The sequence below is a fragment of the Carassius auratus genome, unplaced genomic scaffold (assembly GCF_003368295.1).
Source record: "Carassius auratus strain Wakin unplaced genomic scaffold, ASM336829v1 scaf_tig00215419, whole genome shotgun sequence".
Lineage (NCBI taxonomy): Eukaryota > Metazoa > Chordata > Actinopteri > Cypriniformes > Cyprinidae > Carassius > Carassius auratus.
In genome coordinates, this window is record NW_020528080.1 from 108,898 (window position 1) to 134,070 (window position 25,173).

Genomic DNA, 25,173 nt, shown 5'->3' on the forward strand with positions numbered 1-25,173 from the left:
TTTAGATATCTGTACTTGAATTATGAGGAATTTACTGATTTTGGAAACTAATAATTACACGGCTGAAATCAGTTTTCTGGATAATTCCTGGAGTACAAAATATTAATTTGTATTTTATTTCCACAAGTAATAGTAACATTGTGTTAACTGGATGAAGATAATATACTTAAAAGTAATTTGCATGAGACTGTCTGAAAATTAAATAAAGTGTTTACCAGCACCAGGAATCTGAACTTTAAAATAACAGGTTATACTTTATGCCTCATTCTAGAGGAAGCAAGTTTTTCCTCTGTTAAACTGTTATATAACACTTTGCATCTCTTTATACATTCAAATCACACTTTTCTTCAAAACTTTCCTGGAGAAACGACATTAAATGCCAGCCTACTAAAGAGAAGAAGAGAGAGAAAATAAATGGTGTTCTTTTGTCTAGTCTCCCACAGAACACAAATGAACCCTAGACCTTCTGTCTGCTCTCTCTGCAATCAGAAACACTGGAGTAATTTCTACAGCTCGGTCTTCACAGGAAACCAGGCCAGTGTGAGAGTGAAAGTCACATGAATTATGCAGCAGGGACACCTGTGTGTGTGTGTGTGTGCCGCTGGAAGAGTCCGGAATGAGAGATATTTTACATTATACCTGGATCAGTCTGTCAGGACAAGGTTTTATTCTTCATCTTTTTGCACCTTAACGGCAGGTGCTTCACGATAGGAGAGCTTTGCTAACTTACAACAACTTTCAGCGTTTGTATGTCCTCCAAACCTTATGTGGAAGTGAAAATAACAATGCAATTTGACTTCTTTACATGCACAGACACAGTCTGTGTTTTTGCAGTCTATGTTTTGTGTACATACAGGACAAGTGCATAACACTTATGTTGAACAAGTAAATGTGATTACCAGAAAAAAAAAAAAAAAAATCATTACAAAATTGAAAACGTACATGAGCAATCTTTGCACTTGGCACTCATTTACACCTTTACCATTTGTAGTTTAATTAAATAAATAAATAAATAAACAATAAAAAAAAAAAAAAAATCAAAATGGCAACAATTTTGCCATTAATAATGCTATTAATTATAAATATTTTACAAGTAAGTGTACTTTACAATACAATAAAGAAAGAGTGAAGAACAAATTCAAAGTGAATAAAATTATATTAATATAAATATTTGTATTTCATCAATCCAGCTAAATGTTTTGTTAATGTTCCCATAAAGTTATACAAATATTAATTCTGAATGTTTTCTGAAAGTAGAGTAGTTTAATGTTAAGAGAAGCCTAAGAGAGCATTTCATCTTATAATTTTGCAAACGTTATGGGAATATTACTTATTAGTAGCAACATAAAAAAAAAAGAAATTGTTAGATAAATGTCCAGCTAAAACATCTCAGAGTGATAAGAACATTATTAAGAACCAGAGAACTTTGAAATAATGTTCTATTAACATTACTGTATATATGCATTGCAGATTTACTGTTTAAAGTTTTAAGGGACCTTAAGGAACCTTGCAAGAATGTTAGCTAAGAATTCAGTAATTTGGTCACATTATTCATGTTTTTAGCAAGTTAACCATTAGCCTTAGCAAAGACAAAGGAGTCTATAAATTTGAGCCAAAATATCAAATATTTCAAATATAATTTCCATCCCAGAAAGCATATCTAGAAATGTTAGTTCAGTTAAAAATGACAGAACTCTCCTTAGATTTGTTTATAGCACATATCACTACAAAAATTAACTACTGAAAGTGTAAAATGTTTTTTTTTTTTAATGTATACAGGTGCAGAGCTAAATAGATGAAGGAAAAACCGTCATATATTCCTACTAATATTCTATTAACTGGTGCTACGCCAGTGATCAAGAACAATTCTACATAAACGATGTGTATGTATATGTGAGCATTTTTCAAAATAAATGATAAAAACAGATGTGTCTCCATGATTTATGTAATGACCATCATAATCATTCTGTCCATTAAATGAGTGCATCAAATGCGTCTTGCATGAATCTGATAAGATACATATGGCTATGTGACGGCCAATAAAAGAAACTAAGTGCTGTATCTAATGGTTTTGTTATTTGTTACTTTTGATGGATTATTCAAACAGCTCATATACTGGAAGAAATTTCTGTTCTCTTTTGCCATCATTACTTTCAAATTTGCATATTAACAATCTGGGCATGTGCAGTCATGAAGTTCGGTATCTAACTAATACGTGGGAACTTTTTTTGTTCCGTTGATTGATTTCCCACTTCTTCTTTTTTAATTACTGCGGTTTGTTTAAATTCCATTATCACATGATCTTCTTCTTCTAGCTTGTTTTTCCTTTTATTAAAAATAATGAGGAGGACTACATCTGTTTTTACATCCGATTATATGACTGGAGTAGCTGTGCATCAAAGAGTTTTCAAATGACCTTCAATGTGACTGAATGAGGGGAGAGAAATCAAAGCCATGCTAATACGGAATACAGTAGACCAGATTAAAACGCTGTGTTTTTAGTCTGGATCCTGTCTGGGATGAAAGTAATAGACTTACTAATGTTCCAAGCGAAGATCTAAAGTAATGCTTAGCAGAACATAAACAACAGCACAGAAAATAAACCACCAGAAACCGTTTGTTACCTTTGAATTGTCTCTCGTTATTATCTGATTCGACGTGGGAGATCTGCATGTGTGTGCGTGTGTTTCAAAGGAACTAAAATAGTTAAAGACTTCATTATTCCCAAAAACTGAATTTTTCTGCTGTGAAGTTCTACATAATATGCATTTCAAACCCCCGGCCCCCCCACTGTTCGTTCTGTTGTGTCTCCTCCAAACCGAGTCTCATGGTACTGATATAAACCATTATTAATTATCAGGACCGTCTGTAGCTGCAGCTGGTCTTGGTCCGTTTCATGTCTTAATGTGGAGCCTTTTGCTTTTCAAATCCACAGAGATGAACTAGTATTGCTAGCACAAACAATGATTAATATCTGACGTCAAAGCTCTCTTAGATTTCATCAATAAATTGTCATTGAGATTAATACTGAGAGGCAAAAAGCATGATGCATTCTAAATAGTTTCTTGCAGACATCTAAACATGCTGGTTCATTCTAATACAGGTGCTGCACTATCAATTACTGTCCAGTGGACATTTAGAAGAATAATACGGTGGATTGAGATTAGGTGTTTAATATTCACATCCTGACACTTCCAAAAAGATGTCATGAAGAAAATGACAAATGTACTATACAGCTCTCGGGTGATATTTTCTGGCAATTAATTGGTGATTTTGGATTTTGACATGCCAAGAAATGGCCCTTGAATACACACTGAATTTCCTAATCTAAAGAGAATGATTCACACTCCTCTCTCTCTCTCTCTCTCTCTCTCTCTCTCACACACACACACACACACACACACACACGCACACACGGTCGTGATATTCTGTGAACATCAATCCAAGATTTGGATTAGTATAAATCTCTTTGCTGGCTCACGTTCATTTCAAGCCCACCATCCTCTCACCCTCCAAAGAAGAGAATTGGCAGTTTGATAACTGAATGACAAATGTTAGAGAATCAGTCCGAACCATGATCGCATCCATAATCCTTCCAGGCCTGTCAGAGAGAGTGGAAAAGATCCAGACACAATGAATATCCTGCTCAATAAACCCTCACACAAAGAAAAACCTTTTCTTATGAAGACATTACTTGGTTCAATCTATTATTTTGTTTACAGACCTACTTTGCAGTATTTCAGTATATAAAGGAGTACAACAATCTTTACTACAGAAATACAGTATCAATCTTATGTTGTCATCCTTGGAAAAAAGCCTTTTATTTTATTTTATTATTAATATTATTTTTAATTTAATTGTATTTTGCACTTACTCTTACTATATTTGCAGAAATAACTGTTCTATTGCATTATATTTTTAAATGTATTATATTTCTGCTCCAGTCTTCAGAGTCACTTCCTTCAGAAATCATTGTAATCATCCGATTAGCAATAATACTGTAGCATCTACAGTATCATGATTAATGTTGAAAACTGTTTATATACTGTATGAGCTGGACCGCAGACAGAAGGCAAAAGGGCCAACAAGTGCTAAGCATCTCTCGGGGAACTCCTTCAAGACTGTTGGAAGACCATTTCAGGTGACTACCTCTTGAAGCTCATCAAGAGAATGCCAAGAGTGTGCAAAGCAGTAATCAAAGCAAAAGGTGGCTACTTTGAAGAACCTAGAATATGACAGATTTTCAGTTGTTTCACACCTTTTTGTTACGTATATAATTCCATATATAATTCCACGTTTTAATTCATAGTTTTGATGCCTTCAGTGTGAATCTACAATTTTCTCAGTCATGAAAATAAAGAAAACTATTTGAAGTTGTGAAATATAATGATATGCGTTCAACAAGGTAGCCCAATAACCCAAATGACGTAACAGGCAACGCCCCTGACACCCCCGAAGAAAAAAAAACACCAACTTATATGTTATTTTAGGCTACTCATTTTACAATGAGCCTTCAGCGCATACTGAGTGAGCGAGCGCCTTAGGGGCCGTTCACATATCGCGCCTAAAAACGCGTTGAAAACGCTAGGCGTGTCTTTCTCCTCCTTTCCAAAGTGCTCGGGCAGAAGCGCCCCTGAGGCGTCTGCCTTTGCTAAGCAACAATGACTTGCTCTCTCCATGACGACGCGGAAATTTCAGCAAAGGATAAATGGATTTGCAGCTCAAAACATCGCTTGCAGTAGGCTAGCTCTGCTACTAAATTTATTTCAAAATTGCAATCCATATACAACTATGATCAGCTGTTCCTTCATCTTGGCTGAGCTTTCAACGTTGTTAGGGAAAGGATGAAGCTGATTGGTTAGTTCTTGTCACATGACCTTGCGGCATTCTGAAAAGTTTAGATGTTTTTACATGTTGCTGTATCTAAAACGTACCGAACCATACCGAACCGCGACATCAGTGTATTGTATCGAACCGAACTGTGAATTTTGTGAACCGTTACACCCCTAATATATATATATATATATATATATATATATATATATATATATATATATATATATATATATATATATATATATATATATGTATATATATATACATACACGGAGAGAGAGAGAGAGAGAGAGAGAGAGAGAGAATTAATGGCAGATTTTTATCCCCACTGTACCCTATAATCCTTAAAATAATATCAAACTGTATTGTCAGTGACAGATAATTTGACCACCTAGTCATTACAGATGTATGGCATAAAGTATTATCTAAACTGCATAATTTCATCTGTGTTTCAAATTTGATCCATGTAAGGAGATTATTTCTTAAATAATTCCCCTTACGACCCATATTATACATGCCTCGGTTCTATATACTTCATGAAAATTCATGTCCATAGGGGGGCTTTGAAATTAGTCATTACCCAGTTCTACCCCATTTAGTCTTTTTGTTACAGTGAGTCAGCTATACATTATTAACAGTAATGGGCTCCACAGGGCACATATCGCCTGGATCATAAAAATATATAAAAACACCATCATTGGCATATTCACTGGCATTGACAATTATATGACAAAAAGCTATTGATCGAAGTGACTTTCTGGGCATTAAACCTGTAAATTATTCTGACAAATACAGGTGATGCAACTGTGAATTTAGAAGGGGTGGGGGGAGGGGTGTTCAACAAAATTGTAAAAGCTCCCAGCACTAATTTAGAGTATATTATCTGTGGAACTCATTTTCATGGTGTTCCCAAAAGCATGACTGACTTGAACTTAAAGAGAGGAAGTGGTAATCCTTTAGGATTCAGGATTTAGCCCCTGAAGGCTCTACCATGTCTGCTAATAGCATATGATTCAGCAGCATTAAAAACCACAGTCTCTCACCGCCGAATGGCCAGAGAGAGGAAATCAATCCAAAATGACTTCCTGAGTTTTTTTTTTTTTTTTTTTTTACCTTCTTTTCTGTTTTGTCACCTTTTCTCGCTGTCCATAAGCAGAAATGAGGCATAAAATAATGGCTCTTCCCCATCTGTTTTCCATCCTGACCCTCTCAACCCAAACGACTGCAACCGTTCACAGGCCGGTTCATCCCACTGCCCTCTTCTCTCAAAAGACATTTCCCTGTCTACGCGACTGTGAGGCTGTACTTTTCACCACATCAACCAGACAAAGGGGAAAGAGGCTGAATGAAGCCAAGTCAGTCGGCAGGTAAGCAGGACACTTCAGTGGCTTCACCCAAAATGTTATTTATTTATCATTTTATAATACATTTATATAACTAATACTACTATAGTAGAGTGTGAGAGGAATTGAATGTGAAATGACTTAAGGCAAGTCAGGCAAGTTGGTAAGCATGTAGTATTAATGCTCCTGGGAATCTAGGAATAGTAAACAGGAATATATAATACTTATACAAAACAAAAAATATAACAAAAAATAAATAAACATTTTATTCAAAATATCATTAAACACTATAGTATATAAATAATAGTAAAATAACTGCTAAAATAAACAGGCAGTATATAAAGCTATATAGATAAACAATTTAATTAAAACAATGCTAAATAAAATGATAAAATCACATACAATTTTTAAAACGTAAAAAATAAAAAAATTAAAAAAACATATTGTAAAAGTATATAAATAATAATAAAATAACTGCTGTAAACTCCTTGTCCATAAATATAGTATTTTATTTATCAATGTAGCACACACACACACACACACACACACGCAGCTCCATTTCCATTACTGGAAACAATTTTATGTATGTATGTATGTATGTATGTATGTATTTGGAACATTCCTGGTCTAGATTGAGTAAACTCAAAAACAAACAAAAATATAAATATTTAAAGGCACATAAATTACACACTTCTCCTTTAATCTACGATTTCTAGTGAAGTTACAATGCAAGCAAAACATTAAGGACTCAGACCTCTTCACAGTTGCTTATTCTGTCCTGTTAATCCCTTTCATCACCAGCCATTTATTTAAGACCAACCAGGAAATTGACTGTGACAGTTCAAATTGGGAAAACAGCCTGTTGATGAAGAGATGTGTGCGTCAGCATTATAAGGAAAATGGTAGGATTGTGTATGACTCAACACTGACTCAACTGTCTTGATTTATTGCTTGTTGGAGGCACTCTTTCATCATCGTGTGGGACAGTACTATCACGGACCTCAGAGAAATGCGGTACACAGGGTGCAGTGCCCTCTCATCTGAAACATCAAGTTTAAAAAGTAAAACCGTGTGCGATTGTTATGTTAGTGATGTATAAGAACTCACTTTCTCTCATAATGAAGCCTGGAATCAATCCTGAAACAGCACATTTGAGGTCATTCAAAAATGGACTGTGACCAAACTTCTTGTTGTAGATTTGGCCATGCAACATCCATATCAGAAGGAGTGACTTTGCATGTCGTATTGTTACTTCAGATTCTCCAGAGCCCAGATTTTATATTGAACATCAAATGGCAACCTACACAATACTAAAAAGAAAAAAAGAAAAGGGTAAGTGTTTTTCCTTTTAAAAGTTTATAAGCATATATATATATATATATATATATATATATATATATATATATATATATATATATATATATATATATATATATATATATATATATATATATATATATACATATATATATATATATATATATATTTTTTTTTTTTTTGTGCAGTCCTGCACACTATTATAAGGTTCTGTGGAATTTATTATTTGCATGTAGGTTTTTTTTTTTTTTTTTTTTTGTTTTTGGGGTCACAACCCACCGGTTGACAGCGAGAAGTTCATTACAATTAGTAAATGCGAAGGAGTGATTTTTCGGTGAGCAGCTTTGTTAAAATACAAAGGAATATACATAATAAGCATCATTTCTGATTGAGTTGAATGAGTTAACCTTTGCTAGTGCAATTCTGACCCCCCGACTGATTGCTTAGAGATTATCCCGAGATCAACAGAAAACAATTCATTAACGTCCCATAATATCCTTAATTAGACATTTTCACAACCTAAATGGCAGAGGAATAAAACCGCATAGAAATTGATTCATTACTGAGTGGGCCCTTGATTTATAATTTGATGATTTCAATTAACTTAGCTGATGATGAGTACCTGATCTGCAGACTCAGCTGTCACGCAGGTGCTGTCGTCCAACTGCAGATCTAATCTGATGAAGTAAGAGCCAGAACACTACAAAGAAATGAGCTAATTCATGCTTCCTAATGGACAAGGCTTATATTATAATTACTTTGTCTAAATAAGACTATTACCGGTTATTTTTTTATTTTTTATAATTGTCTCTGTTCTCATCGGTATGTAAATCTATATCTTTAGAGACAAACACTTTTGATATCATATTTGATTGGTATGGGATTATGAAAGTGAACTATATATTAATTAACGGACCCTCACGGATAATCAGAAACTACGGCAGCTGGGTTGTCATCAGGATGAAACTGCATGTAAAGTGATTCATTATAGATCTGCGTCTTAATTAATGCGTTTGACTTTCAGATCAGGTATTTTGATTTAGAATTCTCAAACACTATCGCTGCAGTGGAAATCTCTCATTAAGTTGTTCAAATAACATTTCCACACTCAAGGGTATTCACAGTCCCCCGAAGTGAGCATTACATTCACATACTTCAGTTCCGATTAAAACTACTGTATGTCTTCCCTTCAAGGTGAAGAGTGAAAATTCGGCACTGCATTAGGTGAATTACATTAACGTGCAAGTATGTAATTTCCAGAGTTAACAAAAGAGAGCACAACAGAATAATTTCCTGAATTAGCCTGTAGATGACTACATTTAAAACACAAATAACTAAAATGTATATCCCAACAAGGCATGATGAAAAATAAATACTTTTTTAAATGCCACACATGACCTTGCAATAATATGTTCCTTAAAGCTGAAAGTAGCAAGCAGTTTTTTGTTCAGTGTAGATAGCTTGCAAAAAAAAAAAAAAAAAAAAAAAAAACACAGTAGACTCAAAAAAGAGTTTGAGTCAACATGATTATTTTTAATTGTAATATGCTTCACAATATTACGTTTTTTTTTTTCTATATTTTTTTATTAAAACGGATGCACCATTGGTAAGCATAAGAGACTAGCCAAACCAACAAACATCTGAAAAGCATGTCATTGACTGTTTGAAAATGACACACTTCACATGTAGCTAGCCATCCTCTATGAATATTGGCACGTCCATCTGGACAGAGCTAATATATCTTGGTAAAGTGGAGCTGCAGTGTCATGTATCATGCGCAGGTCTCTGTGGCGTTTCCCCATCATCCTTGTTTGTCTCCTGAAAGAGCCTTGAATGGTGTTAGCAGAAGTGATACATGACTCCCCAGACTCCTCTCACAGAGGCCACACATTGGAACTGCAAACAGCCATTTGTGAGCAGGTGAAAGAGAGAGAAGAGGGTGGTGGGAAAGTGTTTATGGGCGGAGGTGATTAATGGATAGTTGGAACCTGTGAGGACATATGAGGGAGAGAAATAGATGTCAATGACTCTAAACTCCATTCGGCTCCATTCTTTCAGTGCATCACTTGGTTTCTTTCCTCCAGCTTTGCCCTTATTTTTCATTTTATGTCTCTCCGTCTTACACTGAAGTGTGTTTTCCTCTTCTGCTGTCAAGATGAAAACCTTGTAAACCCCAAAGAGCAGCTTTTCGGGACAGGGAGGAAAAAGGAAAGCTGTTCTGTACAGCTCCGCCTTGTACTTTAAAAGCTGTTAACAGTTGAGGTTTATACTCACGTATTTGTTTCTGTACACCTGGAGGATACAGATGCCTGTCAGCGCTCAGCTTCAATCATGTAGTGATATCAAAATGATTAGGAGAAACGTCACTGTGCTTTTTCTTCTCTCCACGATAACATGAAGGATTAATATGTGAAAGCACATCTGTAAAAATGACCTGGCAAAATGAACTGCACCACGGACCATCTGGACCACCATCTGATAATGATTAAGAATATTTAATGAGCAATGAGTTTAGGTGGGCTCTCTTTATTACATTGACAAAGCTATGACTGCAAAAAAAAAAAAAAAAAAAAAAAATCCAATGAAGATGACTTTTATAATAATTTAATCTACACTATTGATATGTGTCCAAGATAGTAAATCAAGATGATATAAATTAGAAATCAGAAATTAGTTTCTCACTAATATTTGTATTTTTTTTTTTTCATTTAAGTTTTAGCAATTTAGTTGTGTTTTTTAGTTTTGGTGTGTGTGTGTGTGTGTGTGTGTGTGTGTCTATGTACTTTATAATATTTTATTTTTGTTAAATATAATAACTCTGATTTGCATGTATATTATATTATATTATACTATATTATATTATATTATACTATATTATATTATATTATTGTGGCCCGGTGTGAGTGTTAGTGACTACACCGGACACAGGAATTAATAATTTTTTTTAAGGGGATCGTTTATTCCAGACTGCACTTAACAGTGCAGCGTTAATTATGCAAATCTTAAAGGTGTTACACAGTAAGGCTTGTTACAGTGGTTGAAATCAATAAAGATGTTATTTTTTCTTTACATCAAACTCTCTTGTCTCTTTGTTCTCAGTCACCACATTAACAGGTCAATTACATGAATATAACCAACATAGACAACGATAGTGGACTCTTATACTGAAAAACAAATACACAGAGTGTTACAAGATTTGTCAGCATGCATAGAAGATCAAATAAGGCTGCTTATGTAACATAACATGCATAAAAATGAAATTACAAGCCACAATTCCCAGTAACATTAATACATTACACTGGCTAATATTCACTCAATCTCAAATCACAGTAAATTAACACTTGTACACTTTAAACGTCAACTAATTCAAACTTACTGTTCATCATCATAGCATCACCATAGCATTGTACACGCTTTCACAGCCAATGATGAACTCAATTTCCCCTCTGTGGACAGTAATAGACACAATACAACACTGGTTCTTAACATTTGGAAAACACGACATCAGAACAACTGTAACAATCTACTGGTTACAAAAAAACACACATATGCATGAGTATTAAACAATTTTTAAAATGGATTAATTAATAACACTCACTCTGTTGCTTCACACTCGGCCTGAGGAAACAGAAGGCCTACAGAGCTCTCTTCTCCCCTCTATAATCGACCAAGGATGACCACTAATCACTTAATGTTCAAATCACATCATGCACAACAAAATTATCTCAATAATAAACTGGCATTGATGATAGTTCAACACTTACGCTTCGAGATCTATTGTCGATCTGATTTCGTCACATGGGTACGTGTCTCGACAGAAATCACGGTCACTCAGCACAATACACAGCCATCCGCATGAACAAAATATTAAAGAAGGCTTTCCAGTCACTATATGTGCATCTCTCTCATTATATTGATAATAACACGGAGTTTTATGGCTTCGACGCTCCACCGCATGAGCAGCATTCAAAACACGTTATGAAAACGCGCTGTTTACAGGCGAATCTCGCGACACTTCCAGAACGTCACACATTCACATTTCTTAAAGGGCTAGCGTATTGGATGGAACATGCTACAGTGTGATACATGCTGAGTCCCTTAACATCAAGCTTTTACTAATCAGTCCAGTGATAACTTTTGTAACTTTTGACCTGGTTACACTCTCCCCTGCTGATAGTCGACGTCCCCGGTGACTACCAACCCTAATCATCTTGTCCCCCCTTGAAGCTTCCCTGTGGTATAGAGGACCATGCCAGCTAGCACCTGGGAGAGCACATCAGGACTAAAAGACACTGCATTACATGTAGACTTGGGTAATCGGTTTGGGTTACTATGCACTCCTGCATTTGTTCTAGGTGTTTTACGCACAGCAGGATAAGGCACTTCTGGCTTAACACACTCTTCTCTTTTCTTTCTAGGGGTAGGCACCGGTCTCATCGCTGGATTCTCAGCAGGTAAGTGGACACTTTCGGTTTCTGGCTCCCGAAATACTGGCGTCACTTCCAGGTTATCATCATGTGTCTCATGACTCGCTGGTCCTGACCAGTCACCGCTCATACCAGATTCCTCTTCCTGATCATTGAGATAGTCTCCGAGCTGAGGAACGGGCTGTTTTGCAGACTCCGAAGTTGAGACTAACGTCAGTTTCTCCCCAGGACACAGAACTTCCTCCACCAGAACGCACTCTGTCTCCAATGAGGGGATTTCTGACTCTGCAGGTGAGGTAGGTACCTCCAGCACAGGGGACTTCCGACGCCTTGGAATGGGCACTGGGACTGGACTATTGCAGGGCCTGAGGTTGGATCTGTGCACTCTTTTTACCATATCCCCTTCGACAGACTTCACAGTGTATGTGGTCCCCTGAACCTCTACCACTCTGTAAACGGTGGAAGACCATGCATCCTGAATTTTGTTTCTTCCTGGTGGTCGGTGTCGCAGGTACACATGTTGTCCAATCTCTACCGTGGGGCAATATACTTTCTCCTCATGCTGAATTGCTCTTTCCACAGCCTTCCTTTCTGCATATTCCTTTGCTCGAACATGGGCATCTCGGAGACGTTCCTGGTGTACTTTTAACCAATCAAGTTTGTCATCCGTTATAGGCTCTTGGCCCAACAGAGCATCAACTGGCAGATGCGGCTGAACCCCAAATAACAGATAGTACGGTGAGTACCCTGTGGATGAGTGTGGCGTCACATTATATGCATAGACCAGCTCTGATAAATGTTCTGGCCACTTGCGCTTCTTTTCGGGTGGGAGAGACTTCAGAAGGTCATGAAGGGTTCTATTGAACCTCTCACATTGAGGATTGCCCTGGGGGTGATGTGGTGTCGTCCGAGTTTTCTTAACTCCGTACAACTTGCAGAGTTCCGCAATCACAGCGCTTTCAAAATTTCTGCCCTGATCAGAATGCAGACGTTGCGGCACTCCATATTTCAGGAACCATTCTCTGAGGAGCATTTTGGCAGTGGTCTCAGCCTTTTGGTCCCGTGTGGGAAATGCTTGACTGAACTTTGTGAACACATCAGTCACCACTAGAACATTTTCTCGCCCATCCGTGGCTGGTTCCAGGATTGTAAAGTCGACTGCTACAACCTCCAGTGGCCGGGAAGCCAAGAATGAAGCCCAAGGCGCCTTGATCTTGGGTTGCGGCATCTTTGCTAACACGCAGCGCTGACATCGCTTCACCCACCTTTCCACCTCCTCATACATTCCTCCCCAGAAACATCTCTGTCTCACCAGGGCTAATGTCCTCTCTATACCCTGATGGCCCATCTGATCGTGAACGTTCTTCAGGACTTGTTCTATCAGACAGGTGGGTAACAACATCTGGTGACATTCTCCAGTGTGGACGTCATCGATAACACGGTATAAGAGACCATCCTTCTCTCTGATCTTTGGCCATTGTTTCAGCAAAGAACGCACAGACCTGGACAAACCTAACTTCTCTTGCTTGGTAGGTTTCCTTTGACGGCTCCAGAACTTCTTGAACACACTGAGAGTTGGATCAGACTCCTGAAACTGACGAAGTTCTGACTTTGAATATCCTGGCAAAGTGGGGGTATTCTCACACCCAACATCCTCTTCTCCTGCCAAAGATGCCTTTAACTGCCAGACTTTGCCACCCTCAACTCCTACTGCTACGAGGTCTGGTCCCAGAGCTGTTCCTGTCCTGAGGGAGTTACAGATTGCCACACAGCCATCATACTCTGCATCTTCACTTTCAAAGTCTGGTTCATCGGATCCTGGTATCCTGGAAAGGGCGTCAGCAGCAGTGTTGCATCGTCCAGGGCGGTACTTGACATCGAAATCAAACACAGCGAGTTGAGCAGCCCAGCGTTGTTCAATGGCTCCCAACTTGGCAGTCCCGAGGTGGCAGAGGGGGTTGTTGTCCGTTATGATGGTGAATTTGGACCCCAGCAGATAACTTCGGAACTTTTCAGTGACCGACCACTTAAGAGCTAACAGTTCCAGCTTCATGCTGCTGTAGTTTTTATCATTTCTCTCAGCCCCTCTCAACCTCCTACTGGCATAAGCGATGACTGTCTTCTTACCCTTTTGATGCTGGTACAAGACTGCTCCTAACCCAAGGTTGCTCGCATCAGTCTCAATCACAAAGGGAAGAGTGAAATCAGCATACCCCAGCGTTGGTGCACTGGTAAGCTTGTCTTTGAGACGTTCGAATGCCGTCTGACACTGAGAAGTCCAGGAACTCTTATACAGTTGAGCTGCCTTGACGTGACTTGTCTCCCTAAGGCACGCATTCACTACATCATGCAACGGCCCGGCTATCTGGGAGAAACTTTCGATGAATCTCCTGTAATAGCTACAAAACCCCAAGAACGATCTGAGTTCCTTGAGAGTGCCGGGGACTGGCCACTCCCGAACTGCACTTATCTTATCAGGGTCTGTACTCACGCCTTGGGATGAAACTTGATGGCCCAGGAATCTCACTTCCGGCTGCAGGAAATGACACTTCTCTATTTTAATCTTCAGCCCAGTTTCCTTCAACCTTCTAAACACAGTTTCAAGTCGCACAAGATGTTCGTGAAAGGTGGACGAGTACACCAACAAGTCATCCAAGTAGATAAGCACAATTTGGAACACAAAGTCACTCATTACGGCCTGCATGAGCCGCTGGAACGTGGCGGGCGCATTGCATAGCCCGAAAGGCATCCGATGGTATTCATAGAGGCCAAACGGCGTGGTGAAGGCTGTCTTATGTCTGTCCTTTTCATGGACTGCAACTTGATGGTAACCGCTAGCAAGGTCTATTGTCGAGAAAACTTGTGCTCCGCCCAGTGCATCCAAGCTCTCATCGATACGCGGCAATGGAAAAGCATCACGGTTGGTTTTGGAGTTTAGTTTCCTATAATCCACGCACAGCCTGAGACTTCCATCAGCCTTGCGCACCAGAACAATGGGTGAAGCATAGGAACTCGAGCTTTCCTGGATGACACCCTTCCGGAGTAAACCTGAGATATGCTCTTTGACCTCTTCAAACTGGGTCGGTGGTATCCTGCGATATGGCTGAGCTACTGGAGTATCATCTGTCAAGTGGATTTCATGCTTCACTCGGTCTGTATATCCCAGGTCCTCATCATGGACAGCAAACACATCTGCATACTTCAAAATTAATGCACCGAGCATTGCTTGCTCTTCTGGATTACCTCCCATATGCAGTCTACTTAACAGGTTACTCAGGTCAGCATCAGACTCTGCTTTATCTTTCTGATCAATTCCCACTTCTCTATGTTCGGCAGAGATGCGCTGGAATCTCGCCTCACAGGCGTCACTCTCAATACACTGACAGAGGGTAAGTATCCCAAGACGAACTTTAGGGGGCAGCCAAACATCTTCTTGGGAGAAGTTGACCACTTGAACTGGAAACACTCGACTTCTGGATGACACTAAGGTGGGCATAGGGATCAAGCCACCTGGTAATGGGGTGGTTCCTGGTTCCAGCAACAGCCAAGCATTGGTGTCAGTGGCTTTCTTGTTTACTCTGGCATAAACTGTGGCTACAGAGGATGCTGGTACATGGACTTTGCCCTTACCACCAACTCTGGCTGTTGACATAGTTTTTCCTAGTTCAACTTCCTGTACGCGAGTGAAGGCTTCCCTCCACACGGACTCCAGCTTTCCTCCTAAAGTGGTGTCAAACTCAGTCAGTGCTAACTCTCTGCATCTCTGGGTGATATTCATGCCAATGATACCAGGGGGAGTTAAATCTGGCTCTGAAGAATCCCCATCACGGACTATCAGAAACCCACACTCAGGTATAGTAAGCCCCATCACTTGGATGTCCAATTCAACATACCCCAGGTACGGCAGGGGTAGCTTGTTCGCTGCAGTTATTCTTAGCCACTTAGAGGTGCAGTGAAGGTCCTTGTCTTCTCCGTGGAGGTTTTCTCTGAAGAAGCTTTCTGTTAGGGTACTCACATTACTTCCCGTGTCCAGAAGACATCTAACTGAAACACCATCAATGTGAATATCAACTTCAGGGCACTTGCCAACTGCACGCTCTAAGAACCGTTCTTTTGTTAACTTGCTACATCTCGAGCCTTCTGGTTTTCCCCGCATTGCTCGGCTCACAGCAACGGAGGGACCCCGTTTCCCTGTAACGCAGAACTTGTGGTGGCAGTGGACTGGTCTTTGGAACTACGTGGTACAGGACACTGCCTAGCTACATGTCCCACCCCTTCACATCTTAAACAGATGGGTTGGCCGTCATCTGTATACTTGGGCTTGAACTTTGGCTTTCCACTCTGGCTACCACTGGGACCACCCTTTTGTACAGCAAGTTCACGAACTGCATTAGTGAGTTCTCCAATAGCTTTACCCTGCTGCGTGATAACTTTTACTACCTCTTGCAAAGCTGAAGCCATGTCACTTTGTGCAGCACTGCCGGGATTTAAATGTTCTGACATCTCCCCAGAACATGTACTCACGATATTTCGACTCCTGGCCACATTAGCACCACGGGGTCTGTCCTCCACAACCCACATCATGGCCTCTTCACGGACATCAAACAGGGTGGACTGAGGCTTTTCTCTGACCAGCTTGCGCAGCTCTCTACGCAGAGTCGCATCTCTTATGCCTTCGATGAACTGATCTCTTAAAGCCAGCTGGGAATCAGACACAGCGTAATGGGACTGTTGGAGAGCAGAATTAAGAAGCTGAGAGAGAGCATGGGAAAAGTCACGGAAGTCTTCTCCCTCTAGCTGTCTGCGTGCATAAAAAGCATGTAACAACTGTGGTGTAGTACGTTTCTCTCTAAATGCCCCCCGCAAATATGAAAACAGATCACTGGGTTGCTTGGTCTCCCCACCCATACACAGCTTAACTTCATCTAAGGCTGAACCTCTTAAATGTGAAAGTATGAAATCAACTTGGTCATCAACGTTCAAACCCCTTACCCGAATTACACGTTCAACCTCATCAATGAACTCATCTACAGACTGACCATCTTTAACATGATCACCACTGAATGGCATAAGTTGACGTTCCCTTGGAATGTAAACATAAGATCTAGTGGCAACATTACTCATATTAGCAAGGGTTGACATGACTTGGTCGTGTCTTCGACCTAGCTCCAAAATTTGTGACTGCAATTCTGCCACTGGATTACCTAGATCATCATGACCCACAGCCTCAGCATTGTCCATATCACGGCTGGCTCCAGCCTGAGCCGCTGGCACATCATCGTCCTGGTCCATGCTCTTACAATGTCTCTACCTCGAATGGCACACAGTCACAAAACACAGTCACAGTCACAGCGGATTAACCTGAAGGGGCTATTTTCTGCGGTCGCCTTTGTCAACGATCTCAGCGTCGAAGTGAACACCCTCCTGCGTTCCTGAAAGCTGGTCCCGTGCTTCACCGCAGGCTCTCCAGGCACGTCCCACTTCACGTCGTCAACCTCCTTGGCACCGCTAACTCGACCCCTCTTCACCACTACCGTTGTCTATGTGTCTCCTTATCCACCTGACTGTCACCCCAAAATTAGCAATGGAACCCCACTCCTGGTACCAAAATTCTCTGTGGCCCGGTGTGAGTGTTAGTGACTACACCGGACACAGGAATTAATAATTTTTTTTAAGGGGATCGTTTATTCCAGACTGCACTTAACAGTGCAGCGTTAATTATGCAAATCTTAAAGGTGTTACACAGTAAGGCTTGTTACAGTGGTTGAAATCAATAAAGATGTTATTTTTTCTTTACATCAAACTCTCTTGTCTCTTTGTTCTCAGTCACCACATTAACAGGTCAATTACATGAATATAACCAACATAGACAACGATAGTGGACTCTTATACTGAAAAACAAATACACAGAGTGTTACAAGATTTGTCAGCATGCATAGAAGATCAAATAAGGCTGCTTATGTAACATAACATGCATAAAAATGAAATTACAAGCCACAATTCCCAGTAACATTAATACATTACACTGGCTAATATTCACTCAATCTCAAATCACAGTAAATTAACACTTGTACACTTTAAACGTCAACTAATTCAAACTTACTGTTCATCATCATAGCATCACCATAGCATTGTACACGCTTTCACAGCCAATGATGAACTCAATTTCCCCTCTGTGGACAGTAATAGACACAATACAACACTGGTTCTTAACATTTGGAAAACACGACATCAGAACAACTGTAACAATCTACTGGTTACAAAAAAACACACATATGCATGAGTATTAAACAATTTTTAAAATGGATTAATTAATAACACTCACTCTGTTGCTTCACACTCGGCCTGAGGAAACAGAAGGCCTACAGAGCTCTCTTCTCCCCTCTATAATCGACCAAGGATGACCACTAATCACTTAATGTTCAAATCACATCATGCACAACAAAATTATCTCAATAATAAACTGGCATTGATGATAGTTCAACACTTACGCTTCGAGATCTATTGTCGATCTGATTTCGTCACATGGGTACGTGTCTCGACAGAAATCACGGTCACTCAGCACAATACACAGCCATCCGCATGAACAAAATATTAAAGAAGGCTTTCCAGTCACTATATGTGCATCTCTCTCATTATATTGATAATAACACGGAGTTTTATGGCTTCGACGCTCCACCGCATGAGCAGCATTCAAAACACGTTATGAAAACGCGCTGTTTACAGGCGAATCTCGCGACACTTCCAGAACGTCACACATTCACATTTCTTAAAGGGCTAGCGTATTGGATGGAACATGCTACAGTGTGATACATGCTGAGTCCCTTAACATCAAGCTTTTACTAATCAGTCCAGTGATAACTTTTGTAACTTTTGACCTGGTTACATTATTATAAAATGTATTAGTATATATACATATACATAATGCATTGAGGAACGATAACACTTTGTGGTGTCATTTTCAATTGGAACTCAGTGGTTCATGTTTTAATCTGTTGTTTTTGTAGAAGTTCTGCTCTGCTGGTGTGTTGTGTCAGGGACAGAGGTTTCTTTTTTTACTTGGGCGATTAAAACAGAACCCAGTGTGGTGCTTTGAGCACGGAAAACAGTTTACCAGCAGCTGCCTGAAGTATATTTGATGAAAGCTGATGCGGTTTATATTTTAGTCAGCCAACCAAAAACTAAAACTCTAATGAAACACGACACTTCAGCAGAGCAGAACTTCTACAGAAAACAACAGACTAAAACATTAACTACTGTGAGCTAAAATGTTGCTGAGTTCAAATTGGAAATTATACCCAAACATATCACAATATTTTAAGATTCAGGAGCTGCTGATTAAATGCATGGAATTCAATGAAATGAAATAAATAATAATAATAATAATATAAACTGTAAATAATCATACAGAATAACAAACACTGAAATATTTTGGACAAAATTATCAAGATTTTGGAAATGATCAAGATATAGTGAGGAATGTAATTTTGATGCCATTCCAAAGGTTTCTTATTGAAATGAGCAGCAAGTATAAAGACACTAAAGGATAACTTTGACATCTATATAGTGACATGTAGGCTATATTTGACACCTTGGGAGTGAGAAACTCCTTTTCTTGTTGCAGACTTCAAACTTTTCTTTTACATTACACTCTCAGAAAACTAAACTGAAGCATTTAAACTGAAGAGAAGTCAGAATGAAATGTTCCCTTCCGTGCGTTTGTCTTTCTTGCAAGATGGAGAAGTTCTCCTTAGGAATACTAAGTGAAACTCAGTGTTCTTTTCAGTGCTGGTATTCACCCCATAAACAGCATGTGACCTTTAACTAACCTGGCCGTATGAAGAGAGAGAGAGATTGAGATTGAGAGAAAATAAATATTAGTTGTCCCAACAGTATCTTGAGCTGTGAGGGAGGGCAAGAACAAGAAAGAAAATTATTACTAAAATGGGACTACACTAAACTGGATAACAAAGAAAATAGCTTCTCTCTCATGATAGTGAATCGATTATTATTATTATTTTCTTTATCCATCATACACTTAGACTCAGAGACCCATGCAAAGCTCCACACTCGAGCTTGATTAGAGTGTTTTGGTTGGAGTAAATGGGAGAGCGAGGCCTCCTGCAGCTCTTCACAGTTATAATCACCCATCAGCAGGACTCGGGGAGAAATAAGGAGAGCTGATCTCACAAACTGTTTGAGAGTTAATTACCAGTGGATGCACTGGTTGTCCTGAGATTTGAGCACTCCAAAATAAAATGTCCTCTGGGACTTGGTTTCATGGGCCCTTGTTCTATTTCTATGAATCTGTCTATTTATTTGTTTTTGGAGGAAAGTAGAAGTTCATGCACCCTTAATTGCAAAGTGGCATTTCAAGTGAATAAACATTAACTTATAATAACCCTGTCTATCGTATTTAATATATATATTATTAGTAGCCTATATGCATATTTAAGGATCTTAAGAAAGGAAATGTTTAAGAATGTTAGAATGTTACTCACTGTCACAATCCCAAATGACTTCCTGTTTTCTGTTCACTGAACGTTTCACAAACCTGCCCTCAGCACCCCACTCTGTGGCTCTCTGTGGATTTCTGGGTGGTGAACCGTCAATAATAACTTTTAAGATGCAGCATGTGTTTTAAGAACAATAATTGTTGAAGGACATTTGGACTGCCTATGTTATGTGTTATATTTTTATAGAACTATATTATATTACATATAAATTAACCACATGAAAATTCTTCAGATGCTTTCATTTCAAACGTACAACAATTTGTTTATATAATACATGATATTTGTAATGATATATTTTCATTAAATATAGCATTATACTATAAAAAATGTTGAGGATATTTGAAACCGGTTATGTACTGTATTCTATTTTTATAAAATTTTATGTATGTATATATAAAAAAAAAAAAAAAAAAAAAAGTCCTTCAACCTGAAACATGAAACTTCAACATTTTTTTTAAACAATAATAATAATAATAAAAAACTATCAATCTTCTCTTCAGCATTTTTCAACATTAAAATACAAAACTACAAACACGTGGCAACCTTGGACTTTTGACTCTGTATACTGACGTATTGGCATGTTCAACTATTTATTTGTATATTCCAAAAATGGTACAGGCAGTAGGTGAGCCCATGAAAAGTGTGCATCTCTGGTGTGAGAGTGTGAAACAGTGAGCAAACTGAGATTTTTACTAGTACTTTAACACTTTTGTTTTTGTTTATATCATTTTTTTTCTTCTTTTGGATAGAGTGACAGTAATTAATTTTTACAGCTCTGCTTGACCAAGAAAGTATCAAACATGTTTCCTCCATTAGACATTACATGCCATATTATATTTCTGACGGTAGCACTTTATTGTACAGTCCTGTTCCTCATGTACATACTATGTACTATAGTAATTACAATAACTAGGTAATAACTAGATACTAACCCTAAACCTACACTTAAACCAAAACTACCCCTTATAGTTACCTTGTATTATCAGAACTTTCAGTACACTATAAGTACATGTAAGAACACATATTGTAAAATAAAGTGTAACCGTTCTGACTGTACAACTATGGGCAATGTTTATGTAACTTTTTAATAAATTAATACATTTATTTATTTATTGGTTTCTCTCTTAGAAATTGCCTCTAAGAGAGAAAACATGCCCGTAAAGAGTATGCTTGCAATGAAATCAAGAAATGAGACAAAACAAGAAATATGACAAATATGATAACAATTAAGTAAATTGTCAACAGAATATTTTCACATTTTCAAACACCTTTGGCATATGATGGGAAATGTGTAAAAATAGTATTTAATTGTGCATTTAGAAGAAATAAAGAAATATCTGTGAAATTATGCTTAGCGTATGCTTATGCTTATTTATATCAAATAAAATAAAATAGCATTTTGAAATAAAATGGCAATTGCTTTCAAGCACAATGCACATTTTGAAATGTGATGAAAATGACACTGGGGTGAAATGTTCATGACTTTCACAACAAAATGACAAAAAATGACAGTATTATGCTGTAAGGCATGTCTGTTCAATGTGGAGATTGTTAGTTGACAAAATAAATAAATTAGTCAGAGTGTGAAAAATGTGTCCACAAGGCCACAAGTGGCCATTGCTGAAGAAACACTCATCTACAACTAACAGATTTATGTGTGACAAAATGACATGAATACACTGTCCTGGTGTTTCCCATTATGAGTGAAGAACTCCTCCAGTGGGAGAGTTTATGACTGTTCTCCATCAATCAGTGTCATAGAATGGAAAGCACTTAGAGGAACAGAGAGCATGAAGAGGGCGGACATGCTCTGCACTGATCTACAGGGAGCTGGCCTACTAAAACACAGGAAGTCATTTAGTAACTGGATGTGAAATGTTGTTCATTTGCTAATTTTTGTCCTTCTAATAGGTTAAAGACACTGAGAAAAAGTGAGTGAGTTAAGGGTTAAGGTTAAAGGGTTACTTCAACCAAAAATGAAAATGAAGTCATTTTTTACTCAGACTACTGTGTACCCTTCTTTCTTTTTCAGACCACAAAAGAGAGTTGTAAAATTGTCCTGCTAGTGGTTGTCCAATGCAGTGCATTCTGTAGTAACCAGCCTCAAGCTTTCAAATAAAATATGCCAATTTATGCCGTAATGATCCCATGTGATGCAAATGGTTATATGATAGGGTTTGGTGAAAAACAAACCAAAATTTAATTGACTATTTAATGAAAATCCTGACATAGGTTGTTGGTTTTCTGTGCACAATTGCATGTTCATGACACTCTGTTAGTGAAGCAGTTCACTCCGATTCACCCAGAAAAATCACAACATTTGTGGGAAAATCAAGATCATTGAAAATTTAACACGAAATATAATCCATGTACTTTCTGTATGGTGAAAATACCTGTCGCCACAACAATATATTCACATCTGTTAACTGTCATTCTGACAATCATCTGACAGCTGTAGTTCTGGTCCAGAGCTTTTGGGGATTTCAAGGTTTTTCATGTTGTGTAATCTTTGATTTCTCAAAGCTCATGTGTGTTTTTTTGGGGGGCAGAAATCAGAGTAAATTGTTCCACTAGTAGTCTTAAAAAAGTGAAAAGTTGAAAACCACCAGCCAAGGTTAGGATTTTTGTTAAATAATGCATTGTATTTCAGCTTGTTTTTCACCAAATCCTATTGTATACCTCTAAAACATTTGGAATTTATGGTAGATATCACATGGGACAATTATGTGATACTTTTGTGTATTTAAAAAAAAGGACGGTGGTTGCTGTTCACTACCATTATATGTATATAATAATAATTAAGGGCAGCAACAGGGTGACAAAATGGCTGAATTTTTATTTGAGTGAACTAACTCATGTTATGACTGAAATGTTATGACTCTCATGTTATGACTAAAGGTATACAGTGCAGAATGTATGGGAAAGGTTACACAGCTGACACTGTATATACATCTGTTTTCAACAGAATGAAGAGCCATTTATAGCCACAATAACAGCTATTCATTTTCACATATAAAACACTGTTCTCCATAATCTCGACACAAGCACACACAGGTTCAGCTCATTTCAGAGAGGTCATTAACATTGTTATTGCGCCGGTTACACTCAGAGGGCTGAAACAATTATTGCAATAATATGGAATGACACGACTGAATGGGGACTGAGAGAGAACACTACACAGTAGAGAACACTAATATGGCTACTGGAAGACAATAAATAAAATGAGAGAGGTAGAAAGATGAATTATCTGTCATAGGCAAGCTCCAACATCCTACATCCTCAGAATAACACCTAATGGACCGACACAGAGCGAGCGACATCTGAAATCCAGTGCAAACATCATCCAAAGTGCGGAGACGAGCTACAATGGAACCAATTATGCATATCAAACGTTATAGAAGGGACTTTCCCCTCAGTCATAATTCATCCAGCCCGGAGCAGATGGTCCTTTAATCATTGCAGACATTGGCACATGCTAGACACAAGGGCTTCAGCACCATGGACAGCAGCCAGTGGTTTGTTAAGCAGTTCAGAACCATGGACAGCAACCAAGAAGTTCCGCTTGTATTTTTGGCAAAGCCACAAAGCAAACCACACTACTCCACATCAAATCACCTGCTTTCTCTTCTTTCCTTTTTTCCCCCACGTTCTCACCCATCCCCTATCCGTCCATCTTCCTTTTATCTTCCTCTCTCCCAACCATTCCCCCCTACTGCCAGTCTCAATACCCTTCTGCTTTCCTCTGCGGGCTGTGAGAAGCAGTGTCATGGATGAGACCTTTTCCAGGTAATTGAGTCCTCTAGCTCACACCACTAATTTGTGAAGCTCAAGTCTCCCCAGCAGTTACCCGAGAGACAAAAACGGGAAGAAGGAGTGAAAGTGAGAAGGAGAAAATAACTGGACTGAGTACAATATGTTAATTGGTTTCCTGTAATTGACAGGCTTTGGAAAGGTCATTGAGCATTTCAGAGGACTGCAAGAAGCATTTTACTCAGCAGGAACTGAAAGGGGACTCTTGCTAAAAGTGTCAGTGAATTTCAGATTCACGTGTGGTAACGATCAATTACCACTGTTTTTCCACATAAGGAAGCACAGCAATGACTCACCAAGTTGACGCTTATGTTTCAGAATAAATAAGCAAGAGTTCAAAGTCAGAGACCAGCCATGAGCGCTCCTGCCACTCAAACCACATAACTGTTTACCAAAAAAAAAAAAAAAAAAAAAAAAAAAACATACATCACCTCAAGTCACATCTTCTCAAAAAAGTGCATGCTGATTGATCATTCTGCTCTGTCCTCATTTTAAATTGAGCAAAGATTGTGCACCTCAACTAGGACTATTTTTATTTTGTTTTTGTTATCATCATACTGTGAATCCATAGTAAATACTTGTGTGTACTCTGTCTTTACCTGCAGTGGGTTCTGCACTGTTTTTATTGGTCAAAAAAAAAAAAAAAAAATAAGAATAACAAGCATGTATGAAATCAGAACTGTCTTGTCTGACCTGTGCCCTAATTGGTACCACATGCTGTACTGTATGCACTGATACATTGATCAGTAGTGCTCATATACAACATGGGTTCAAGTCTGACTCTGAACTATATTAAAAAACTATAATAATAATAATAATAATAATAATAATAATAATAATAATAATAATAAGAATAAGAAGAAGAAGAAGAAGAAGAAGAAGAAGAAAAATAAATTTAATATTATTGCTATTAACAACAACAAC

General features: G+C 38.3%; 1 long non-coding RNA gene across 1 annotated transcript; it reads right to left on the minus strand.

The window, feature by feature from the left end:
- Nucleotides 1-10,431: 10,431 nt before the first annotated feature.
- On the minus strand, nt 10,432-11,711 carry LOC113094793 (uncharacterized). The gene is made up of 4 exons (XR_003288160.1): nt 11,261-11,711; nt 11,095-11,153; nt 10,873-10,942; nt 10,432-10,660 (listed from the first exon to the last, which is right to left on the minus strand). It is a non-coding gene; the product is annotated as an uncharacterized LOC113094793 (long non-coding RNA).
- Nucleotides 11,712-25,173: the final 13,462 nt, after the last annotated feature.